This window comes from Camarhynchus parvulus, chromosome Z (genome assembly GCF_901933205.1).
Source record: "Camarhynchus parvulus chromosome Z, STF_HiC, whole genome shotgun sequence".
NCBI classification, from domain to species: Eukaryota; Metazoa; Chordata; class Aves; order Passeriformes; family Thraupidae; genus Camarhynchus; species Camarhynchus parvulus.
The window spans coordinates 15,230,718-15,256,217 of record NC_044601.1 but is presented as its reverse complement, the minus strand read 5'-3'; positions in this window follow the sequence as shown (position 1 = coordinate 15,256,217).

The following is a 25,500-nucleotide window of genomic DNA, read 5'->3' as shown; positions in this document are numbered from 1 at the left end:
CAAAAATTTGGTACAAGGTTAAGCATTATTCTCTATTTGAGGTTCTGTGCTGATGAAAATTTCTTTCTGAAGAAAATGTAGACTCCATCAGACATGACTTTTGCTATTCACAGCACATCTGAAATTTCTGAGATTTTATGTATTCTGTAAAATCTAAGAATGTTTTCTCAGGTTGCTTTCCTGAGACCCCATAAACAGATATGATGACTAATGTATTAGCAAGTTGCTATCTTTTTATATTTAGGAAAAGGTAATCTGAGTAGGAAAACTACTTGGTCTTCTACTTTCATCTTGTGTACTGCAAGGAAATCCTACAGGACAGAAAAAGATCAAGAGGGAACTTCTAGTTTTTAATTTTAAATTTAAATCACACTATACCGATTAAATAGAATAATAATAATTAGCTTTAAAAGTAAGTTCATATGGACATAATAATATATGCTGCACAACACAAAACTACCAGAAAATGCCCTACTTATGATGTATAGTTGAAACTGCTTGCATCTATAGTCCTTTGAATAAAATGCAAATTATCAGGAAGAATTTAAAAAGTATTTGTTCATCATGGCTTGGAGAAAGCCATTTAAAGGAAAGTAGCATCAGAGTTTCTTTGCCTGATGCAGAAGGTCTAAAAATGTAGAGGATTAAAGCTATCAAATTGTATTATTAAACACATAACAATTATTAAAAGTATAATTTCCTGCTAAGTTTCTTAATTTCACACAATAGAGTATTTCTGGTTTCATAATTTTATGCTCATTCTCTGAGAATGAGAGATATTACTGTTTATTTAAAATTGTTCCTTCTCTTTTCAATGTAGAAAAATGTATCTCCATTACTATTTGTATTCCTAAACAGATTTTTTTCTTTTAAAGAAAATATAGATTGAGTTAAATACAGGGATTTTTTTTATGCTCCTGCATGTTTTCTCTATTCTCTTTCACTTGAGAACTGCTCATATTCTCATTTTTTGTGCCATGGGGTGCAGCAGAGAAAGAGGACAATTGTCGCCAAAGGACAATGCCCTGACAGCTGCAACATTCGACAAAACTCAGTGCTTTTCGTAATTTAGTCAGGTGGCTGAGCTGAATACCTTTTAACCCAACAACTAAGATAGCTACGTCCTCAGTTAGCAATAATGGAAACTTTGGAAAAGGAAGAAAAACTTATTAATGCAAACAGTTGACTAACAATGGTGGCTTTAGTTTGTGGTTTTCAGAATCCTGGAGTTTTCATAATACAATTTAAAGGGTGTCAAATGGGTCATAATTTACAAAAATGAGTTTGCATATGCCATGTAGCAACCCACAAGAATGTACTTTCTAAAGGGTCTGTGAGTTCCTCTGAAATTATAAAAAATGTGAAAAGAACTGGCTAGATAAATCCACCGCTTTCAATAATTCATATTAAAATAAATTTACATAGTTATATTTCTGTCACAGGCAAACATGAAAAACCTCCAACAAATTCCTATTGTTTAATAACAATTAAGATGCATCATTGACAGCAAGGACGAAGTCATCGGGTCATGGAGCCAACAGGTTGTTACATTTTATTGTGGTTAATCAGATGATTGAAGATGATAAATATTCATTATAAAAGTGAGTCTGTTGTGATGTGCAGTCACACATATGAAGTTACTAAATTTGTGGATTTGTACGGTCATTGTTAGCATTGACACTTTTAGCATGTCTGCCTGAAGCCGGATTTGACAAACTTGTCTTTACAAATTCAGTTGCAATAGTTAGTTACATAAGTTCCCTTTACTAAAAAATTTCCTGCTTTACCCACAACTTCAGTCCATATGTAGCTGCACCAAAAAAATCTAGAAACATACAATTCATGAAATAAAAAATGTATTAAACTCTACTACTCCTCTCCCTTGAGGAATCAAAACACTCTGATTCTAAAACAGTAAATATTGGGTTATTTGGGAATTAGCAGGTATCTTTCTTTTATCTCCCTTGGACAGAGAAGGGCTATGGATGTCATTCATCTGGACTTCCGTAGGGCTTTTGACATGCTCTCCCACAACATCCTTCTCTCCATATTGCAGGGAAAAGGATTTGATGGGTGGACCATGGTGGATAGGGAATTGCCTGAATGGTTGCATCCAGAGAGTTGGGTTCAGCAGCTCAGTGTCCAGAGATGAGTGGTGTCCCTCAGGGGTCCACTCTGGGGCCACTTCTGTTTAACATGCACATTGATGATATAATGGCATCAAATGCACCCTCTGCAAATTTGCAAATGACGCCAAGTTGAGTGGTGCTGTTGACACTCCTGAAGGATAGGATGTCATCCAGAGGGACCTGGACAAACTGGGGGACTGGTCCCATGGGAATTTCTTGAGGTTTAACAAGACTAAGTTCAAGGTGCTTCACCTGGGTCAAGGCAACCCCAGTATTAACGCAGGACCAGAGATGAACAACAGATCAAGAGCAGCCCTGTAAGAAGGACTTGGAAGTGAAATGTAAAAGCTTCAGCATTGATTCTCATTGTTAGATGTGTTGTTCATATAATACACAAGCAATCCCTCCCTCTACAACTGCTCAGTAATCTGCAGAGGTACTAAAGCTTTCACCATTATTATGCAGTTATGGTACATCAGTTAAAAAAGTCCCCAGTATAAATACTGTAAACCATAAACACTTATGAATAATTCTGAAGGTTGAAGAGTTTATACGCAAATAAGAAAAAATGCTAATTGCTCAGTTTTTAAATGGAGATATTTCCTAAGATATCGATCTCTAGGTTTTAGTGCTTCTTTCATTCTACTTTCAAATATTACAGGCTGCATTCTGTAATTTAATCTGATGTACATATAACACGGGTTTAGGCCAGAATATGCTTCATGTGGGAACTTTAAAAGGCAGAAATGATGATCCATGGAGAAAAAATATGGGTGAGACTGGAGTACATGGCATTTTGCATTTCAGAAAGGTTATTTTTCCTCAAATTTTAAAAATACTGGGGCCAAAAAAATGCATTGTTAATAAATGCCCCCACACCAAGTATGAAATTTGCTGATAATGTAACTTAAGTACATAAAGTCACACTATGGGCGAATATCAAGAAGCATAGCTTTTGCAGCTTTTCATACCCTCTGCTAATTTAGGAGGCTGTTTTACAAGACTGATGCCTTCTGCCTATACTTAACGTGTATTATAAACAGTACTGTTACATAATTCTGTTTTCAGGTAGCTGTCTTTTTAATATACAAATCCACAGCAGGTCACAGAGCCTTTATTAGTCCTAGAGATAGAAAGCTTAGGTTTCTAAGTTCTGCAAATGCTTTGACTCAGGATCAGCCAAGATTGGAGGCTCTTGCCCATGGTTTCTGTTAGACCGAGAGATCAGCTGGGGAAATTACTTTTGACAGAGCTGTTTTGCCACAAAGTAGGCACAATGTCCCAATTTCTGGCACATAAAAGGAATCAGCATTTAGGCTAGAGAGCCCTGCTTAAGCAAAACCTTGTAGTAAAGAAACTCCAGTCTTTCAAGACTAGAAAACTGGGATATTTCAGCTGGGATATGTCAGCTGGGATATTTCTCCACTTGTGCTGATCCTTTCTATTTCATGTCCATAAATGAGGCCTTCACAAAATAGTAAAGACTGGCCAAACTTCTTTTCCATCTGTGCTTTGCGCTTACCTGGAGGATGGCAGAGAGAGGTTGGAGCAGATAGCTGCTATAGTCAGAACTGACTTATTTTCTACGACTATTTTAAGATGAGGAGTAGGTTTCACCACCTCCCAAGAATACCCTACTAATCTGACAACAGTGCAAGTGTCCTTTATTCTATGCCACAAGCGGCCTCATGGAGATTATACTGCTTACAGGTACTCATTCAGTTTAAGAAGGCCTTGACCATATCAAACCATAAATGAAGTATGAAGTAATCTTGCATTTCAGTGTCATTTCTTGCATTTCTAATTGTATTTATTTTTAAAAAATTACTTATAATTCCATGTACAGTGAAGAAATTAAATATCATGTTTTCCATTGATTTATGACAGGCATACCTATCTCCCCCAACTCTTTTTGGCTGCTTGAAATATTCTACCATCTGAAACTAGAGTGCTTTGGCACTAAAGAAGCCTCACAACCAGAGCTGGAGGAAATAAGCAAGGTGATCTTTATGAAATAAAACCAGGTTTACACTTAGCAAACACACAGAAAAGATGCTGTGAGTATTCAAAAAGAACTACAGACACTTGGTTTCTCAGCAAAACACAGACTAAAACACACAAAGCAAGTGTGAACATTTGTTATGAATTTTAAGACACATGCAGTAACTTGCACATTCAAGAAGAAGCTGAATTTTGTACTTCCCTTTCATACAGGCATAAACAGAGATATCAATCAAGTTGCTGAAACATTAAAAAAAAAAACTACAACTGTTTAAAGAAATAAAATTCAAGCAGAATGCCACATGTCTAAGGCAAGAGAGAGAAGGAGCATTCACTGTGTTACCTGGCAGCCCATTATGTACTTGGATCCCCTCTCTTCTACTGCATACAGACAAAGTGTCTTCTTGTCACCCAGAGTGTATGCATAGTACAAATAGTTACCTCAGATCCCAGCCATTAAACAAATTTTTGAAAACAGATAAGCTTGGCATTTCTTTGAGGAGTCACACATGGAACTTTTTAAAACTTTTTTACTGCAAGCAGTGATTTGTCCAGCATATCGGGCTGCCATTCTCTCTTCAAAGGGACTGTAACCGACTAAGTAAAAAACACACATACACACAAATTTTACTGGCAGTTAATAGAAACATAGGCATTTGAGACTGGTCTGCCAATGTCTGTTTCTTGTACTCTGCTCTTTGGGGCTTCACAGTGTTGTTTCCAAAAAATTCCAGAATACTTTATTATGACAGTGATTTTAGGACACTGGCAATACACTTGATGTCTCCCGTTCTGTTCTAGTGATTGGTTTTTTAGTATTTCACAGACAGCATGTGATAAGAAGCACTTGTTGTCTATGCTCTACAAACATTTGTAGCCTACCATTTTTATAAATCCTTCTGTTTTAGAGATATTTTTTTATTACAGATGACAAGATGTAACCCTTACCCTTTTTTCCCCCCAATAGCTGCTAGAGAGCTTTGATTGCAGCTTTATACCACAAGTGCTGCCTCTTCCACATCCTACAGTACCAACCAGCATTGCAAAACGATGATTTAAATAACTTATGCTATCCAAAGTGCCATCTCATATTTTCCTTAAGAACACAGTGCAACTAATCTCAAGAGCACCAAGAGTACAAGAGTGATTATTCAAATGTCAGTAACAGGAAATTATAAATGACTAAATGTTAAACTACAATTAGATCTACAACAATCTCTCTCCTTTTACTCAAGAGAAAATCCACATCACCTACCCTTGAATCCTCATGGTCCTTTAACCAATAGTGAATGAAAATCTGCTTTCAGTATTCAATTCAAATAACGAATAAATATATCTTATGTGAAAAGATTGTCTTCAACATCCAGTTATCCTTTCTAAGCTGGGTAAGGATAACTTCAAAGAATTTTAAGGATCTAAACAAACTAGAATGTTTTTTACTTCTTCTGGGTAAAGTGCATCCACGTGCACCCTCTTTTAAAGGAAATATTTTTTTATTTATCCCCTAGATATGGGAAAAAGAGCATGAAATATCTTGATGTAGAAATAATTATAGTAATGGCTAACAATAGAACAGCCTCTGCTATTACAAAGCATAGTAATGGAACCTGTTGGCTTCATGATTTATGACTAAAAACCACTAAGCATTTCAATTGCATGGAAACAGAACAGGAATGGAGCTTTCAGACTCCTTGCATCTAATCCTACACCATTGTTAATGAAAAGCATTACTCACTTCCTGATCTGTATTTCCAGTATAACTTCTCATCAGTCCGTGAATACACAAATAAACTTGTCCATCATCTGTATGGAAATGCTTTCTGCAACAGCATTTTATAAAAAACCCAAAATGAACAGCCAACCAGCCAACCATACATATTTAAAGCAGCAGCTGAAACTTCATAAGCATTTAAGAAGCTGCAGAAAAAGCACAAACATTATCACTTTCCTGGAGATTAAAAGCAAAAATACCATGCACTGTTAGTTTATCAGTCTACCTCATATACTTATGGGGAACATTTAGAGATTACATTGCAAGGATCAACAATCTTAAACCAACGCAGTAATTGAAATTTCCCTGTCAAGAAATTTTCATCTACAAACTTCCTCCCAGTTTACAGTCTTGCAGTGGAGAAATAACAAATTGGTCTGGAAAACAGAGCAACAGAGAAGGAAATGGTTTCAGATTGCCACATTTATGTGATGTCTCTTCTTGCAGGGTGCTCAAGCCCTTCCAATGACTAAAGTACCAGAAGAAGAATATTTACACATGTATTGTTCCCCCACATCACCTTAAACAATGTTTTTTACATCAGCATGAAATCAGTGAAAATTGACCACATATGTTTTTTTCATGTTGTGCTTAAGCTGATCAGATACTTTTTATTTCTAAATATCATTAAGGGTCCAAACGTTTAAATTTCTTTCTATGTATACACCACATATATATAATTTCAGTGAATTTTTATATCAATTTTAGTTTAAAGGGTTTTAAATTCTATAAACAATTTTACCTCATCTTCAATTACTTTCTATTAATATATAAAGGGACAAGATGTTTCCAAAATTATAGTTTGCATATATATTCCTTAAGGAACTTCTCAACTTTCCTTCATACACTTAGTCTCTGTTGGCAACAGGAAAAAAAACGCACAATAACTATGATAATCTCTGCTTAATTTAATGAAAAGCCTGCATGCTTGCAACACAGGAGAAGACATGTAAAAAATCAGGGAGTTCCACTTCAGATAAAAATAATGCCTTTCTGTACTTCTGTGTCCTAAATTCTACTTTAACAAAATGTGATCCAGAGGACCAACAGTAATTTCACAAAAACTTTAATAAAAAGCTGATGATATCTCCTGTTTTCTTCCCTTTTTCTGTCTAAACATAAATATAATTTATCTTTGGTGTCACACATCCTTGTTGCTATACACAGGAAATTAACCTCCCTTGGAATTCAGATTTGAGAGTTATCAGAAACTCAAGAATTCACACACATCAGTAGATTACATCTTGTACCATACTGAGACTGGCATGGGATGTAGAAAGACAAAATTAATCAAGTCTCTTGATTAGGTTGCAAACTACTTATAACATTTCAAAAGGCATATTTTGCTAACGTGTGAAATAAGTTACAGTAATGGTTTCATTTAGAAAAGTCAGAAAGTGTTTCCGGCCAAAAGCACTTCCCTTCTTTTTCTCATCTCTGGGAATATTTTGGTGACTAAACTAAACACTAAGAAGAGGTGTCTGAAGCCCCTGAACTACCAGCTGTTCTCCATGGACGGAAGTGGTCCCCACAGAGCCCTCATGGTCCTAACCCACCTGTCTTATCCCCTCAAGAAATTCAGATACCAGTTATGGTACACCTTTTGGTTTTTGGTTTTTTTTTTTTTTTTGTTTTTGTTTTTTTTTGTTTTGTTTTTGGTGGGGTTTTTTTGGTTCTTTGTTTTTTTTTTTTTTTTTCCTAGCTGACAGCTGAGAAAAACACTGTGCTGCTAATACTGACATGTTTTCTTGGTTCCTATAAAACCTGTCCAGGGAAGGTGCAGAAAACATGCTACTTCACCATTTTAGAAGCGGGGTAATTCCTGAAAGAGAAGCCAACTATTCCCATCTTAGTTTTACAAGTTTTATTTGCAAAGGACCACCAGAGAAACAGCAGAAAGCCACTCCATATATTATATATTTAAAACCCACAGACCATAAGCAAGGTTACAAGCTTCTAAATGGGTCATAGATTGTGCCTCAGGGGTTCCAGCACTTAAGATGGAAAACACAATACCAAAACCAGTCAGACTCAGGAGGTTTGGTGTTGTTTTCTTTTTCTCTCAATGTCTGTTAAGGTCATTGTTTTTCAGAGATATTCCTACATTATCACAAACTTTCTACAGAAAAAGACAGCAAGAGTACAATCTTAGCTAAGACATTTTCTTCCCTTTGCCACTCATTTTCTGTGGGTGAGCCTTCAACAAATGCTAGAAAAAATTCTTATTTGGCTGCACAAGGGAACACAAAGTCCCTGGCAACAGAACTGGAAACACTTTAAATACTGTGGTAAGAAATCTGGAACACAGCCAGTATCACACAACATTATAAGAGCCTTGTATCTGGAGGGCACTGGTCTATGAAACATAGTTCATTTAAATAGATTCATGTACTTCCTACATAAAAACCTTAATAATATATTCAATTTCAATCCACTTAATGGCTGAAACAAAATCACAACTTCAGAAAAGTTGGTATGTACTACAGTATGATATTCACTTGCAATGTTTCTGGCTGAGCTGGAGTTCATTTCCCCCACAGCAGCCCTCACCTTGCTGCACTTTGCACTGATAATTGGAAAGGCGCTGATAACACAACGCTGTTTTGGCTGTTGCTGAGCAGCACTGGCACAGCATCAGTGCTGTCTCTCCAACATTCCACACCCTCCAGTAGGATGTGGTGGGCAAAACCTTTGGACGCTAAATATTCAGGACATCTGACCCAACCAAGCAAATAGATATTCCATGCCATACGACGTCAACACAGATCTAAAAGCTGAGGATATGGAAGGCATTTGTGGTTTACAAGGCATGTCTTCCAGAGAAACCACTACTCATGCTGAAGCCTTTCTTACAAGGGGAAAGTGCCACGGGGAAGTGGCCAGATGTCGCTCGCTGATGGTAAGTAGGGAATAAAATATTTGGGAGTTTTGTTGTTTTGGATTTTTTCTTTCTTTTCTTTTGCTTGCATGCAAGCAACTGTCTCCACTGTTTCAATAAATCACCTTTATCTTCACCCACAAGGGTCTCACCCCTTATTTCATCTGAGGAGGGCAGTGATAGAGAGGCTTTTGTGGGCAGCTGGTGTCCAACCAAGGTCAACCCATGACAGTTCCTTTGGCTGCTCAACTTTGGGAATGACGAACCTGAGATAATGATAATAACTGGGAGGTGTAACTGGCAAAACAAGAACCGAAAAACATTAGAGAGTGGTCTGATCGTGGGGAATTTCTGTTGTTTTAAGAGGTGTGAAGGAATAGGTGTTGTGTTGATATGTTGATTTTGATGTAGGGATTTTTTTGTGGGTGAGAGTGAAGATTGTGTATAATGATAATAGTTAAATATGTGATTCACAGAGGCAAGGGATTGAATATATTTGCTTCCCCATCCTCCTGTGCTGTTGGGGGCAGAAGGTAAAGAGTAGGGAACAAAGTTAAGCCTAGAAAGAAGAAGGGAAGAGAAGGGAGCAAGGTGTTTGTAAGATTTATTTTTCATTATCTCGCTCTGGAGTGACTGTAATAAATTCATTTCCTCAAGCTGAGTCTGTTTTTCTTTAAACAGTAAGTGAAAAACTGATTTGTTTCTAGACAGATGTTGTATTTTTAAGCTGAATTGCTTTAAATGTATCTAAATTGCTCTGTTACAGAATAATTATTTAAGACAAAAGTGCTGCTTTTCTGAAATGCCTAAAATAATTCCTTAAATCAAAATAAGCTTTTGCTTCTGCATTATTTTAAGCATATATGCCTCAAATATTGAAATAAAGCAACATTTAAGGTTTGAAAACATATTTCAGTAAATCTAACATTTTGGACATTGGCCTAGATAATCTTATGTGCATAGAGAACAATGGAAAATGCAAGAAGTTCGTACACACATTCGAAGTTATTCCTACAGATAGTAATAAAATATTTGGAGAATCTACGACAGGATACATAGGTGCATAGGATCCCCTTCAGCCTTACTTTCATATGGAAAAACCTCTCAGTGAATTTATGGACTTCAGTTTAAGGGAGTGCTTCAGGCATTATTTACTTGTCTTGCTTACATGTAAATTTTTTAAGGTGTAAATATTTCTCTTCTCAGTTCTCTACCCTCAATCATATAGGTTAACTAATTGTGTGAGAAGTAGGCGCTCTGAATATAAGTACCTTCTTAGACATCAGAATGTAAACGAAGCACCGCCATTTCAAGACAGCAGAAGAAAGCTATATTGGTAGATAATACCCTATTCCTGCATTGCAGTGGTCAAGTATGATCCCATAGCAAAAACATTTCTCACTATTTACTGCTAAAGTTTTGCACAATAAATTATTCAGCTGTTTCAAATTGTCAAGAAAATCCTTTGGTGTTACAGACTTAAAGATGTATTCTGTACAATTACAAAAATTATCTTCATATGATCATGCCAAGATAAACTTTCACAGGATTCACCAACAGCCTAGTCACATTGAAAGAGAAGAGACACAGTTTGCCCTTAAGAGTAGTTTGTGCTTGTGATCTGAGTAGTCCAAGAGCTGCTCCAAATATTCAGGTATCAGTTGGTTAGTGATCTTTAGTACAGCAAGGCCCACACATTCCATGGCATTAAACTTCACATGCACACCTGTGCAGATACCAGCAAAGAGATTTTGGTTGGCATCGTTTCTTCAACAGCATGTGTGTGACATTCTGGCTGTACTATGAAACAAATTTTTTTTTTTCTCCCTGCTCTAGGAGTGCGTCTGAATAATTTACACACTTTGCACAGCTGGACAAGTGTGTGGAGAACAGTACTGTGTACAAATAATGCATGCCAGTCAGCCCACAAGCTGCTAGAGGAGTAAGTAGCTACAGCCCCTAGGGTACTGGTTAAACAGAGATCATTACGTTATCAGATTATGTCCTTCCACCAGGACTTCTCCCACTATACAGTACCAGCTGGAGAAATGGTAACAATTCTTACAGAAGTAATTCTGAATTATGTAAAAGACTGCAGATTCCTTTTAAGAAACAAACCAGAAACCTCCTTTATCAAACTAAGCCACTGATAAAGTGGGGCTGCTCTGCTGCAACTCACAGCCTGACCAGTGACGTATATATGGGTGATATCATATGGGAGCTGTTTCCCCCCAGCTTCCCTGCCCAATCAATCACCTGTGTGGCAGCCATAAAAAACAGAGGAATTACACCAGTTTATGTCCAGCTGGCAAGTCTGTAACAATATTCATACAGACATGGATTTTTTAGGTATCTAAGTGCCAAAATACCCGTGTTGTTAGGCATCCTAACAATGCCTGTCAGTAAAGGCTGCCCTCAATAGCCCTCTGTGCATCTGCTCCATCACAGCCAAAAAAAGCAAACCCTGGCCACAGATCTGCTCCTCAGCATGGCCAAGCTTGTTTTCCTTGTTCAAATTGTCATTGCCTTCATGAGAGTAAAAGTTGTGGTGATGAATAATGCTGCTCTTGCCTAAATCTCTCTATTAAACACAGGCCTTCATAGAGGCAGAGGCTGTAATGTCAGTCTAACAAAGGCTGGCTGATGTATTAATGAGAGAGATTTAGTAGCAAAATTAGATCTGGTGTTCAGCAAGGGTTGGTGGCGTCTCCCTATTTGTATTAGACAGGCACTGGATGGCAACCAGGATGTCTGGCAGAAAACTGTCAAAGTTAAATGTAACCCTTCCCTCCACAACACAGCAGCTCTGATTTAAAAGCACAAAAAGAAAGGAAAGTACTCATCCTCTGGCTGACAATCAGCAAATCTTTTCAGCTGGCTGAGGGCCCCCCAGCAATGCATGTGTTTAAGAAGAAAGCTTTATGCATGAATGACAGACTCTGTGTCTCACTCGAAGTGCCACTGCTCCATCTGTTAGCAGTGCATTTGGTTGGTATCCGCTTGTCATTTTTCTAAAACACCCATAAAGAAAATACAGATTCTTTGGGCAAATGAAGTAGAGGTGCAAATTGCAGTCACACCTTTCTGTCTCGCTGCAGTATCAGTTCTTGCCTCCAAAACCAACACAGATTCACTTACCCAGTCACTGCAGGTAGTCGGAGTTCACACTTGAAGTAGGGATCAGTCACAACACATGAAGTGACAGGCTTCTATATAGCAGAAAACAATTAAGGACTTCAACTTTCTTATGGGTCTGAATAGGTGCAGTTCTTTTGAAAATGTTCCCTGCCCTCACCTCAGGGCCAGTGTGTGGGCAGGGAGAAGAGACTGCAATACTACACATGGCGGTTGAGCATCTTGACGTCTGATTGTAGGTTTTTACTCTAATCCAAGGACAAAGATTACATGAGTTGTAAGTTCTGACAAATTAACCCTCCCAAGAGGAGAAAATTAAAAAAAAATCACAGAAAAGCCCCAAGCACTTGGATATAAGTTATTTTGCTTGAGCACAATAAGGGAACAGGCATTCTAGAAGTCCAGGGATAGTTCCCAGAAAACCCTGACAGAATATGAGATCAACACCTTTAAGTGATAGTTCACCTGCCAGCAGAAAAATTACTATGAAAACAAGTCTTTAGTTTGGACCAGTGTCTTGTCCAAGCGTGTTCATTGAATAAAAAGATGAAGATGAAAACATTTCTTGGATTTTGGTGCTCAAAAGTAGATTTTTCTGAAATCTTAAAAAAGTCAGTTGTTAACTTGCTATTTACTAGTGAGTTACCACAGTTACCTACTAGTAACTGTGCATGAACTAGGAAATGGGACCCATACCCATGACTCATCACAAAACAATTTTTGGGCATTTAGTCTCCTGTGCTCGCTAATTCCTACACATATTTTGGTTAAGTGATCTGGAATGTAAACGGCTGGGAGCAGAAGGAGAATACAAGCTCTAGAACCAGGATCCTTTTCAGTGTTACTGATCATCAGTTTGTCTGATCAGTATGTATCTGGAAGGAAAAAGCAGAAAAAATTGAAATGCAATTAATTTTGAAGTACTTAGCTGTAGCACTTTTTTCTTGTGCATTGTGAAATGCTTGTACAGACTTCAAACAAGTGACATTGCTTTCCTCATCTTGGTAAGAGAAAGTAACTCCTTCCAAAAACTGGAACCTATATAAAATGCTCTATTTTACAGTGCAATAAAGTTTGTGTCTTACAGCTAACACAAGGAACTCACAAATTGTAATACACAAATTGTAAAGTTTCAAGGATAATCCATACTTTCATGTGCATAGTACTCTCTGTAGATGCATTTGTGAGGTATGGCAAGCAATTATAGACTGAGTGAGCAGATAGCTTCTGCTTTTCATGCATCATATTCCAAATGCTTCTTTAATGAAGACAAACCACTTCTTGCTGAGATTGAAGACCTTTTTAAAGTATAAATAAATATTTTCAGAGTTTATTAAAACTAACCCTTCTGAATTTTTAAACATTTAGCTATTACAACCATCACAATTTCAAGGCAAAAAGGAGGGATGCATTAAAACACATTACTGTGCATGTAACGATTGAGCAAAGACATGGTTTTGTAAGCAAGACACCTTTAAAAAGCCAAAAGAAAATCACACACTAACTTCCTCTTTTCACATAAATCATTATGAATTTTAATCTAGGTTATCAGAAATTATTAATTTTGTGAATTCCTCTGTATTTTTCTGTTTCAAACAAGAGATATTTTCAATAGGATTATTCCACATACATTGTCTTTTATTTTGAAATAATTTTTAAGTATTTTGTCAACAGAAACACAAAATGAGAGCTTAATTGGGAAAAAACATCTTTTATAATATTTAAAATATTCTGCTTTAAAGAACTTATGTACTGAGAAGATTTAACACAAATTCTCCATCAAGACAAGTACCTTAGAATTTCAAGCACTTTGACCACATACTAGAATAGCATTATGTTACAGTATTTATGGAAGAAAAAAACCCTGCGACACAGAGATCAGTATCTGCCCCTCCATTTCCATTTCCCCTCATGAGGAAATTGTAGGCTGCAGTGAGGTCTCCCCTCAGTCTCCTCTTCTCCAGGCTGAACAGACCAAGTGACCTCAGCCATTCCCCATATGGCTTCACCTCCAGAATCTTCACCACCTTTGGTGCCTCCCCCTTCAGATGCTCTCCAAGAGTTCAATGTCTTTCTTACGTTTTGGCACCCAGAACTGCCCCCAGCACTCGAGGTGAGGCTGCCCCAGAGCAGAGCAGAGCAGGACAGTCCCCTCCCTTGCCCGGCTGTGATGCTGTGCCTGGTGCACCCCAGGACACAGGGGCCCTCCTGGCTGCCAGGGCACTGCTGGCTCATGTTCAACTTGCCATTGACCAAGACCCCCAGGTCCCTTTCTGCTCTCCAGCCTCTCATTCCCTGTCCTGTCTGTTCATCCAGGGTTGCCCCATCACAGAATCTGACACTTGCCCTTTTTAAACTTCATAGGCTTGGTGATTGCCCAGATCTCTGCTTCGTGGGGCCTCGGGGCCTCTCTGTCTTCAAGGGAGTCGACAGCTCCTCCCAATTTAGCATAAGTGGTAGATCTACTTAGTATCTCTTCAAGTCCTGTGTTCGAGTCATTTATGAAGAAGCTGAAGAGAGCTGGGCTTTAAAGGGAGCCCTGCAGAACCCCATTAGTGCCAGTGTGAAGGCCTGAGATTTCTTTCCCAGACAGGTGTAAAAACAATAGTAATAAAAGAATCACAGATGCAACGCCACCAGTTCTTTTCAAATACTTGAAGAGCATGAGGAATTGATTTTGGTGTTCTGTCACTTTTGAAAGAAGCTGCAGCTAAACTAAATCTGAATAGATGTTGGAATTCAGGACAGCCAGAGGGATGTCCTGAATTCTGACAAATAGATAAAGAAGTGAAGGTATATGCCCACATATGATATTTCCTCAGAGATAAATCAATATGAAGCAACGTATTGAACTTCAAGCTAGAACTTTTGTATCTTTTGAAAAACCTGCAAGGGAAACTCAGTTTTCCTACATGGTATCTTGTTGCAATTAGCTGCTGCAAAGCATAGTTCCATGAACAGTAAGAAAGTTAGGCTGTTTTCTGAACACAGACTAAAACGAGAGGTAAGGACACTAGAACTCATCTATGGCTTTCTATTAGCTCTCTTTTCCAGCTCTGCAGACAGGGAAAAACCTACCAACTGATTCTTATGTTTGTCTCATTTCAAGTGAGAAATAAGCAACATCTATCACTCCAGAAAACAGTTTCATATGCAAATACCTTTCTGTGCACAAAAGGGAAAAAAGGAGATATTGTTTAAAAATGGTTTACTTGGCAGGGTGGACATTTAGTTGTTTTTCGTTTTTGTTTGTTTGGTTGGTTTGGTTTGGTTTTTTGCTTTGTTGGTTTTTTTTTTGTTTTTCCAAAACCATGCATTCTCCAAATGTTCAGGTGATAAAACCTAGGAAACTCATAGAGGTCAATCTGGTTGTTGTGGTTTTTTTCACAAACACAAATTGGATTACACAGTAAGACCCCACCTACTCAACTAAAAATTAAAAGCATAAGTTTATCTCATTTCTTTTAGTAGAACCACCAATTGCCAAAAGTACTGTCTGAAGTAAACTACTCAGGAGACCCAGTGGTTTCCTAACAGAACCTTAATGCACACAAAGCTTTGATGATCAGTGTGCCAAACAGCTGCAAGTCACTGTGCTCTAGCCAATTACTACCACAAAAAAAAAAAAAAAAAAAAAAAAAAACAAAACAAAACAAAAACCAATCATTACAGGAAGAAGACTCTCTGCCAGAGAAATATTAACACATTTTTAGACAGCTGGTCTCTGCTCTGAATCTTGGTTCAAGTTTTCCCAAAGATAAAATTTCTTCTCTAAGTTGTTGTTTCTCTACCTGTTTTTACAGATCAGTCAAAAGGGTAACATGGTCTAGAAATTATTTCAGAAATTATCTTCTGCACTTACTTTTTCAGTCAAAGTTCATTATAGAGAAGAGCTTTATATTTTTTCTCTTTCAGAGACTTTGACTTATATAAGAATATATACTCTTATATACTCTTCATGGAAATATTTTATGGCATACCATAAGTATGGTTAAAGTTTATAAAGTGTGATCATAAATATAACTTCTTAGGAATTGCTATTCAGTGTGCTTTGAGCACATTTTCTATATCATGGTGTGCCTTATCCCAGATGAATGCAGCTGCTTTAGTGACTCTTCAGCACTCATCTGCTCCTTAGCAGTCATTGATTAGGCATTTCAAATCAGCAGAACCTCACAGAGCACAAACAGATACAGCAATCTGAAGGCACTAACAAGGATGCTCCCTGTTTCAGCTGCACAAGCCATGAAAAATAGCAATTATCAATAATTATGATATGCATCAGAACTCCGAGACATTGACAACTAGACTCTGGATGCAACCACCCAACTACTTTCTTATCCATCCAGCAGCCCACTCATCAAATCCATCTCTCTCCAGTTTAGAGAGAAAGGCTGTTGTGCACTTAATCATAGAATCATTGAATGGTTTGGGTTGGAAGATCATCCAGTTCCAATCCTCCTGCCATGGGCAGGGAGCCTTCCACTAGACCAGGTTACTTAGAACCTCTGGCCTGGCCTTGAACACCTCTGGTGATGGGAGCCACAACCTCTCTGGGCACTGTTCCAGTGCCTCACAGCAGTGCTTTGAGATGAATCAATGATAACTTGATAGACCCAGCAGCCTCTGTCATGGTATGGGAAGCATACTATAAAGAATGCTTATAATAATATCCTCACATGACTAATACACATGAAGGACAGGGTAAATCAGCTCTCCTGCTGGAGAGGAGTGATTGCAAGTTTCAGCACTTCAGGAGCTCATTCCTGTTCTGTACTTTTATGAGGGCTTCCCGAACTGGAGCCTTTCTTTGTGTTTGTGACACATCCATGGGATGCCACTGGGTTCAGTGATGTGGCATTAGCTGACCTATCATTACTGATGAGTGCCACACTTTGAAGCCAGGAGGTCTCCTTGGTCTTGGTCAGGAAAAGGAGACACATGGCTTTCTGAGAACAAAGAGTCCCAAAAAAATTTCTTTCCATTAATTGCTTCTAGCAATGTGTAGGCCTCTAGCTGCTTTTACGAATTTGCCTGTTTTGCACAATAGGCCATTTTTAGTGAGTTTTGAACAAATCTTTTTGGAATTGCATATACCTGGATAAAGATTTCATTTTCTTAATCTCTTTGTCTCTGGTCTTCTCCTTCCTGTTGGTTGTACACAGAATATTTGCTTCAGTGTTCCCAGACTGCAGAATTAAGCATCAAACTCTAACTGATGGTGTCAGGTAATTACCCAGCTCATCACATAGCACCTCTTGGTATGCAGAAAAATACTGTTTCCACATCACAGAAGAGGAAGACTCATTTTGCCCGCGATCTTGTAATTCCAAGAAAATTGCACATAGATTCACCTTATAATGCTACATCCTAAATCAGTGGGAAGTCTGGTTTTTGTCTCCACAGTGACAATGTGTAATAAAGAAATTATTTGTAGTGGAATTTACGTAATGGAAATTTAAAAAAAAAAGGTGCTTTGTTTTTGAGCGATTTATTTTCCTGCAGTAGACAGGGTCAAAATATTTTTTCTTTTAACTATACAGGAAATAGGAAATCTTCTTACCAGACAGAACAATTGATAACCATCCTTACTAAAGGGAAATGAATTATTAGTATTACCAAATACCTAATGTTAAACTAATGCATCTCTCCTTGATTCAGAGTTTTGGGGGAGAAAGCATTTTCACAGATACAGACCTTTAAAGATTAGTTCAACCTTAATGATCTTTCTATACATATTTTTTCACAAAAGTCTTGGTTTCACAATGTTGTCTGTGTTTCATTAACCTTTGAGAAGAATGTTAAACATGAAGAGATGAGATAACCACAGAGGTTAGCGTCTTCATTAATCATAAATTTAACCTTAACATTTCAGATACAATTTCTAGCACCTTTTAAACATTTAAGTGTCCTACTTTCAGGAAAAGTAATAACCCAGCAACTTTCAAAAATTTCAATATTTACAAACTGAGTTTGAAGTGGAGAATATATAAATTGTTACAGAAAGAAAGGTTAAGAAACAGTAAAAACTGACCATTATTAGAATATTTTCCAGTTTCAGAAAAACAATGCAATTCTACCTCAGTGACATTTTTCTCTTTTGTAATCAACAATATCACACAATTTTCCATTTTTTACAGTGAATCTCTGAAATTTCACAGGGCAAAGCCTCCTAAAAGCCAAACAAAAAAAAAAGAGTATCCCAGTAAGTCGTATCAACATTTACCATCTATTTAAACACCAGTTTCCCAAAAAACCTTTAATAGATTTCTGACAGAGTATTTGTCCATAAACATTTAAGGCTTGGCCTGCCTCATTGCCAAGGCCTGTCCCAGACAGTGAGCTATCACAAGTGCAGCAGCCCTGTGGCTAGACAGAAGCTATACCATGGCCTCCAATATCCTCCAGCAGCAGTCTGGACCACTCTGGAGTTGCATTTTGCCTTGCCTTCACTTTGTCTTCAATGAAATGTGAGGATGAAAGGGGTGAAGGGTTCCTTTTCAGTCCTGGCACAGGAGACACCCAGCACAAATCCAAACTCTCACATGCAAAGACCAAGAGCCCTGTTTCACCCTTCCCATGTATCTACTCCCCTATCTATAGCACTGTACAACAGTTTATGATTTCCTGATGTTTGCTTTTAGGGTTCTGCTACAGCTGTGAAGAATTTGAGAGTTTGGAGCCTATTCCTGTAAAAAATTCACTCTGCTATTTAGAAGAGCGCACATGCCAGAAATAGAGTGGCATGAAAAATGGCATGCTTACATGGTATAAAAGCTGTTCACACATAACATGATGGATTTTCCTGCCTCATCTCTGCCTCTCTAAGACTAACATGCTGAAGCATCAATATCAGAGATTAAAGAGGAAGCGGAGAGGCTGAGGACTATCAGGGATTGTGTGAAATAGACTGGTGGAGTCACACCCTTTAATCCCTGAGGGAAATGCAGCAGATGGAGACTAGGCAAGAGTCAAAGCAGCCCCAGCCCTCTTGCCATCAGGCAAAAGGAGGGGACCTTAAAGATGGGGGAAATTTAAACATATCCCTACTTGGGATGGCAGAAGAGCCTCCTCTCTAGCTCCCTGGCCTTCCCCAGCACCCTTATGGAATAGATATGAGGCTCTGCAACTTCAGGGTCAGACAAATGATAAGGGACATGAAGGTCTGTCTGGGGGCTGCCGAGAGCAAGTCAGTCACTGGGTACATCCCAACTACAGGTACTAAGAAAGTGTGTTTGTTGTAGGTGCCTCTCTTCCAAAGGGAGCTGAAGGCACTGCATGCTGGCTGGACCCATCCCACAGGGGAGGCTGCTGCTTTCCCAGGGCCTGGGTAAGAGATACTATGAAAAGGAGGGGTGGTGGGGTGGCTCTGAAACCCTCCCTCATTAGGGAAGGTTTTGACTGTACAGAGCAGTGATGGTGAGGTTGAGTGCCTGTGGGTAGGGATCAGGGGAAAGAACAACAAAGCAGACATCCCAGGGGGAGTCTGTTGCAGACCACCCAGACAGAACAAAGGGGCAGACAAAGTATGCTCTAAAAAGGTGGCTGGTGTTTCATGATCACCAGCCCTTGCTCTTGTGGGAGACTTTAACTTGTGGGATGTCTGCTGGGAACTCAACACAGCGGAGAGGAGGCAGTCTAGGAGGTTCCTGGAGTGTGTGGAACATAACATCCTGACACAGCTCGAGGTGAGCCTACAAGGGATGGTGACCACCAGACCTGCTGTTTACAAACAGAGAAGGGTTGGTGGAAGATGTGGCAGTCAGGGGACATCTTGGGCACACTGACCATGAAATGATACAGTTTTCTTTGTGAAGTAAGGAAGGGGGGTCAACAAAACGTCTGCCTTGGACTTCCAGAGGTGGACTTTAACCTGTTCAGGACACTGGTTCAGACAGTTCCTTGGGAACTTAAAAACAAAATCCCTAAAAACAAAGGGCTCCAGGAAGGATGAACATGCCCTAAGGAGGCTATTTTGAAGGTGTAGATGTGGGCCATCCTTATGTGCCGAAAGAAAAGCCAGAGTTGAACAAGAACAGTCTGGCTGAACAAGGAGCCTCCACTGGAATTCAGGGGGGAAAGAGAGTGTATGAACTTTGGAAGAAGGGACAGGCAGCTCAGGAAGACTACAAAGATATTATTAGGTCATGTAGAGAGAAAATTAGAAAGGCAAAAGCTCAGCTAGAACTCAATCTGGCCACTGCTGTGAAAGATAATAAAATGTGTTTTTATAAATACATTAACAACTAAAGAAGGACCAAAATCTCCATCCTTTTTTGGACATATGTCAGAATATTGTCATCAAGGATGAGGATAATGAGGTACTTAATGCCTTCTTTGTCATTATCCTCAGGGCAACCAGACCTAGAATTGGCAGACAGGGATGGATAGCAGAGTAGATCCTCTGAAATCCAGGAGGAAGTAGTTAGTGACCTGAGTTAGACACACAAGTCTGTGGGACTGGATGGCATTTACCTGAGGATACTGAGGGATTTAGTGGAAGAGATCCCAAAGCCACTCCCCTTCATTTATCCTCAATTTTGGTAAACTGTTACCAGGACTGGAGGTTGGCCAGTGCAATGCCCATCCACAGGAAGGGCTGAAAGGTGGATACAGGCCTGTCAGCCTAACCTCTGTGAGTGGAAAGATTGTGGGAAAAATCATCTTGAGAGTCATCATTTGTCACATGCAGAAGAACCAAGGGAGCAGGCCCAGACAGCATTGGTTCAGGAAAGGCAGATCCAGCTTGACCAAGCTGACCCTCTGGGGTGAGGCCAGGGGACTTGCTTGGTGGCTGAGGGAAAGGCTGTGGATGGCGTCTACCTGGACTTCAGTAAAACCTTCGACAGGGATTCTCCATGGCTTGGACAGGAGCACTCTTCACGAGGTGAAGAGTGCCAGTTAGGAATTGGCTGGATGGCCAGGCCCAGAGAGTGGTGGTGAATGGTGCTGCATCCAGGAGCTGGCTGGTCCCTAGAGATGTTTCCCAGACATCAGTGCTGGGGCCAGATCTGTTTAACATCTTTTTAAATTATCTCGACATAGGAATCGAGTGTATCTGCAATCAGTTTGAAGTTATTTGGGCAGGAATTTTGATCTGCTAGATGATAGGAAGGCACTGCAGAGGGATCTGGGCCAACAATAACAGCCAAGAGTTTGGGGTTCAATAAGGTGAAGTGTCAGGTCCTGCACTTCATCCACAGCCATGCAGTGCTACAGGCTGGGGAAGAGTGTGCAGGAAAGCTTCCAGCAGAAAAGGACCTGGAGGTGCTGCTCAACAGTAGCTGAACATGAGGCATCTGTGTGCCCAGGTGGCCAAGAAGGTCAACAGCATCCTGGCCTGTATCAGCGACAATGTGGCCAGCAGGACCAGGGCAGTGACTGTGCCCCTGGACTGGGCACTGGTGAGGCCACAGGTCAAGTGCTACCTCCAGTTCTGGACCCCCTCCTTGGAGAAGGACATTGTGGTGCTGGAGCATGTCCAGAGCAGGGCAAAGGGGCTGGGGAAGGGTTTGGAGCACAAGTTTTATGTGAAGTGGCTGAGGGAACTGTATTTTTTTAGCCTGGAGAGGAGGCTCAGGGGTTGTAGCCAGATGGGGGTCGGTCTCTTCTTCAGGCAGTCAGTGACAGGGGAAGGAGAAACAGCCTCAAGATGCACAGGGCAAGATTCAGGTTGGATATTAGCAAGAACTTCCACACTGAAAGGGTTGTCAAGCACTGAAATGGTATGCCCAGTGAGGTAGTGGAGTCACCATCTCTGGACTTGTTCAAGAAACAGCTGGACATGGCACTCAGTTTAAGTTTAGTCTAGTTTAACATGGTGTTTGGTCAAAGCTTAGACTTGATGATCTTGGACGTCTTTTCCAGTCTTGATGATCCTACAACTTCATGTTTCATATTTAAAACCACTTGTGGTTTTGGTGCTACATTCCTTCCAAATCCTCTTTTTAACTCTGTGTCTTAGGTTGCAAAAGCAAGATGCGCCTTAGGGTGTATATTCTATTGCTATCTGTCAAAGGTGGGGCAGTTACCTTTTGTTAATTGGACCAGTTTTTTAATTGGAGCAGTTTTCTTTATCTCTTCCACAACCAATCTTCCCTCTGGGGAGATATCTTCTGTTAATGGGCCATTGAGTCTCACTGCATGACTAATAAAAAGACATCACCCCGTTGTGAGATGCTCTGCCCAGGGGGAGGAGCCAAGCATTCCTAGCTGGATATAATCTGAGATTTGGAACACCAGAGGCAGTCTTTTCCCGCTGGATTCCCAGAGGAGCAGCTTTCCTCTCCACTGGATTTCCAGAGAAAGACCATGTCCATCTACACCCCAAATGGACCTTCAGAGGAAAACTACACCCTTCTCTACAGGATCACTGCTTCAACAGAACCACATCTATCACTCCAGGAGGACTGCAGCCACCATTTAATCAGACCAACACCCTGACCCACAGGGTGTCAGGTTGTATTCTGACTCTGCTAGTGTTGTTTTGTATTACTGCATTTTCTTTTTTTTTTTTTCCGAATAAAGGACTGTTATTCCTACTCCCATATCTTTGCCTAAGAGTCCTTTAATTTCAAAATTATAATAATTCAGAGGGAGGAGGTTTACATTTTCCATTTCAAGAGGGCCCCTAGCTTCTTTAGCAGACAAGGCACCTTCCTTAGCCTTGAAAAGACACCTGTCTTTTCAAACCAAGACACTCTGCAGTAATGAAAAGATTGTGCTTAAATGCACAGAATGAAAGAGATTACATTGAAGTTGTGAACAGTGCAATGTCTTCTTAACAGTAAAGGCCTCTCTGGCAGGGAATCCAGATGAGCTTTCAATTGTTTAAGTCTTTCCACCCTCCTCAGTCACTGAGGTGGTTGGATTGTCTTTGGGTCTTGTCCCTGTCGGCACCTTGGACAGATGCTTCAGGTGAACTGCATCCACACATCTTGCAGGAATAGCAAAAGCGTGTGCAGTCTAAATTAAAGGGGAAAAACCCCCCCAGTATTTACACATCAAGGTAAATCTCATACCACCCTACATCTTACCCCCATTAATTTTCCCCTATTGTTTGGGAAATTCTGTTTTTATTCTGCTTATCTAGAGAAGCTGCAGTAGTACCAGAGCACATGATTTCTTTTATAACTGGAACTTATGGTTTTTTGATTGCATCAGTAATAGATGCAAGAAGGCACTACTGTAATTTCAGGCAGAAAGAAATTAACACAGACATGTTTGAGTTGAATGCTGTATTTCAAGCCACACAGTAAAAAAGAGCACAGCCCTGGGAAAACATTCTTAGCTTGCAAGTTCATGGCAGTAGCCAAAAGGAGAGAAAAACATACCAGTGTTCAAAGTGAACTGACACTCTCATATCCTTCTGCTCCCCTCTTCTTCAGAGTCTAAAAATATTACATTGGCCAAACTGATACAAATATTAAAATACTTCAACATGAGACATGCTCTTTTCATAAAGCATTATGCACAAAATATCAGGCCAGAGCCGAAAGTGACAATACATAGGGAGCTGAGAGATGAAACAAAAAAATCCTCCCCCAAATTCACTTTGCTTGATTTCTTAGGAAGCACTGATTCTTAAGAGGGCTGATAGAGCCCTCAGCCCAGCTGGTGATCAACAGTCTAGATTTGCAAAGAACAGCTCAGAATCTGTAAGGTTTGAGAATATCCAACGACCAGTACCAACATGAATAAAAATGTAGCTATGTTCCCAAAGCTCTGGTGTGCAAAAAATGTGGAAAAAGTAGGTCAATTTAGGTCAAGAGCATATCAACATGTCTGATGGAAGACTGACATTAAATACCTCCAACAGTTTCAATCTCCCCTCCTCCACAGCCAGGCTGAGCTGTTTATGAAGCTGAAGTGCATCTTTCTGGTTAAATAGGCTCCCACATTCAAGTACACAGCTGCTCACTTAATCCCATTTTTTACTGTCACTTTGCTGACTTCCACTCCATGGTGTACGAATTCTTGGAGAAACAATAGAGAAGTTCAAAGCCATATTCTGAACCCAAAGTATCTTCTCTTGGCCACATATCTTAGTGACCAAGTGAAGCCAGAAAACATTAGGAACACGTCTCTCGCAGAGCCTGACACTTAGTTCTCCCAGTGTGTTAATACTTAGAGAAGACTGCTTTGCCCAAACCCACACAAATAAACTTCCAATCCAAAATCCTGCTGGTACTTTTGCTGTGACTACTTCTGGATTCTGACAAATAAATTTGATTTTGCAAGTTTACCCCTTAACTCTTCAAAGTCCCTTCTGCTGAAGGAATACTTAACAGAGTAGACTCATCAGATTAGAGGGTTCTTTTCTAAACAGGGTTTTGAAAAAAGCTAAAAATCAAAATTTGAGTAGGAATATTTGTGACATCTGTCACAATGTTGCCATATTACTGAAAAAACTTCCACATTTAGAGCCATCTACAGAGAAAATGAGGTCAAGTAGCAGCAAATATGGTCTCATAATGTCTTGACAAGACTCCCTGAAATATGCCCTGAGTTAGACATTGTAAGGCTTTTTTATATGTCAAAGTTTATAAAAGCAAAATATTAAGAATGAGACCATGCTATAAGATGGTCACAGCTTTAGCATGCTGATGTTGAAGCACAAACATTCCCAGCTGGAATATTTAATGTAATTGATCTCCATCAATGGAAGAAAGTTTCTGCTAGTTTTGAGAGAAGAGGTGAAAGAAAGACTTTGTAGCAGCATCTTCAGGAATTTTCAAAGTGGGTTTTTTTTCACTTTCTGTGAAAACTGAGTTTCCCTTTCAGAGCCTGGCATAGACAACTTCCTTCATGATACTCTAAAGTCCTCATCTAGAGCCACTGCTAAGGCAAAATATCTGTGTGGAACTGAGTATAAAGTAAGGTACTTTGCTACATTCAATAATTCAAATTCCATCATGAGGAAGACATTTGATCATGAATTTCTTGTAAGGTTTCATTTCCTTTTCTAGATGATAGCTACAGAATTTTATTTTGAATAGAAGCTTAGAGCAGAGGCTTTCAAAGTATTTTCAAAAATTTACCAAGAAGTTCTCAAAAAATTTATAAACTTCACTGTGGCAATTCAGCCAACAAGACTTCACTTTTAATTTACTTAACTAAAATTTTATTTGAAGTTCACTTCTAATTTTTTACCTTTATTTTTTTTTTGCTTTCCACATTTGTGTAAGTTTCAAAGAAGAACATTATCAGCTAACAGATCTGCTGAAATGTGGTATCACAATTTGAAAGTTCTTTCTCAGTCTTCTGATGCCTTTGTTTATAGTGGTTTCATGTCTTTAACTTTGTTTCTGCTTTTTTGGATAAGCTATCTTGGTAGCAGGAAATATCTGTTTTCCTTGAGTAAGTCATAACAAGCCCAAGGACCAAAGAGGGTAGACTTTTAAACAAGAATTCTTCATGAGCTTCAGACAAAACCTGAATTTTCAACAACTTTGACAGCTCTTTTGGTCCAGACTTGACACTTCTGGGATTTCCTCCTCTCTTTCCCCTGGTTGCTCTGAGGGATGGCCACATAAGATCCTACGTTATGAACTTCACATTTATGGCAAGTCTTATTAAGCTGTTTT